This window comes from Culex quinquefasciatus, chromosome 1, assembly GCF_015732765.1.
Source record: "Culex quinquefasciatus strain JHB chromosome 1, VPISU_Cqui_1.0_pri_paternal, whole genome shotgun sequence".
Lineage (NCBI taxonomy): Eukaryota > Metazoa > Arthropoda > Insecta > Diptera > Culicidae > Culex > Culex quinquefasciatus.
The window spans coordinates 130,192,149-130,194,061 of record NC_051861.1 but is presented as its reverse complement, the minus strand read 5'-3'; positions in this window follow the sequence as shown (position 1 = coordinate 130,194,061).

Below are 1,913 nucleotides of genomic sequence, written 5' to 3'. Positions count from 1 at the left end.
ATACAAAAATGATGTATGAAAATTCAAAAATCTGTATCTTTTGAAGGAATTTTTGATCGATTTGGTGTCTTCGGCAAAGTTGTAGGTATGGATACGGACTACACTGGAAAAAATAATACACGGTAAAAAAATTTGGTGATTTTTTATTTAACTTTTATCACTAAAACTTGATTTACAAAAACACTATTTTTAATTTTTTTATTTTTGATATGTTTTAGAAGACATAAAATGCCAACTTTTCAGAAATTTTCAGGTTGTGCAAAAATCACTGACCGAGTTATGAATTTTTAATCAATACTGATTTTTCAAAAATCGAAATTTTGGTCGTAAAAATTTTCAACTTCATTTTTCGATGTAAAATCAAATTTGCAATCAAAAGTACTTTACTAAAATTTTGATAAAGTGCACCGTTTTCAAGTTATAGCCATATTTAAGTGACTTTTTTGAAAATAGTCGCAGTTTTTCATTTTTTTAAATAAGTGCACATGTTTGCCCAGTTTTGAAAAAAATATTTTTGAAAAGCTGAGAAAATTCTCTATATTTTGCTTATTTGGACTTTGTTGATACGACCTTTAGTTGCTGAGATATTGCAATGCAAAGGTTTAAAAACAGGAAAATTGATGTTTTCTAAGTTTCACCCAAACAACCCACCATTTTCTATCGTCAATATCTCAGCAACTAATGGTCCGATTTTCAATGTTAATATATGAAACATTTGTGAAATTTTCCGATCTCTTCGAAAAAAATATTTTTGGAATTTTCAAATCAAGACTAACATTTCACAAAGGCCAAACATTCAATATTACGCCCTTTTAAAATGTTTGTCTTGATTTGAAAATTCCAAAAATATTTTTTTCGAAAAGATCGGAAAATTTTACAATTGTTTCATATATTAACATTGAAAATCGGACCATTAGTTGCTGAGATATTGACGATAGAAAATGGTGGGTTGTTTGGGTGAAACTTAGAAAACATCAATTTTCCTGTTTTTAAACCTTTGCATTGCAATATCTCAGCAACTAAAGGTCGTATCAACAAAGTCCAAATAAGCAAAATATAGAGAATTTTCTCAGCTTTTCAAAAATATTTTTTTCAAAACTGGGCAAACATGTGCACTAATTTAAAAAAATGAAAAACTGCGACTATTTTCAAAAAAGTCACTTAAATATGGCTATAACTTGAAAACGGTGCACTTTATCAAAATTTCAGTAAAGTACTTTTTGATTGCAAATTTGATTTTACATCGAAAAATGAAGTTGAAAATTTTTACGACCAAAATTTCGATTTTTGAAAAAATCAGTATTGATTAAAAAATTCATAACTCGGTCAGTGATTTTTTGCACAACCTGGAAATTTCTGAAAAGTTGGCATTTTATGCCTTCTAAAACATATCAAAAAATAAAAAAAATTAAAAATAGTGTTTTTTTGTAAATCAAGTTTTAGTGATAAAAAGTCAAATAAAAAAATCACCAAATTTTTTTTACCGTGTATTATTTTTTTCCAGTGTAGTCCGTATCCATACCTACAACTTTGCCGAAGACACCAAATCGATCAAAAAATTCCTTCAAAAGATACTGATTTTGAATTTTCATACATCATTTTTGTATGGACAGCTGCCGAATTTGTATGGAAAATTATATGGACAAACTAATGATGCAAAATGGCTTCTTTGGGCATACCGAAGGCACCAAAAAAGTTTCAGTCGGATTAAAAAATACAAAAAAAATCGAATGACCGAAATCCTAGAGAACTGCTCTAATACAAACAGCAAAAAAGGGTAAATTGGCCAAATTGCGCAAATTTCCGCGGATTCTCACCACCACCAATCGATTCCTCGCATTTTTTCGCATGAGAAAAGTCTTGGTTGAATGTTCTAATTGACCGGCATCAATTAAGTCCGTTTTTTGCCTCGA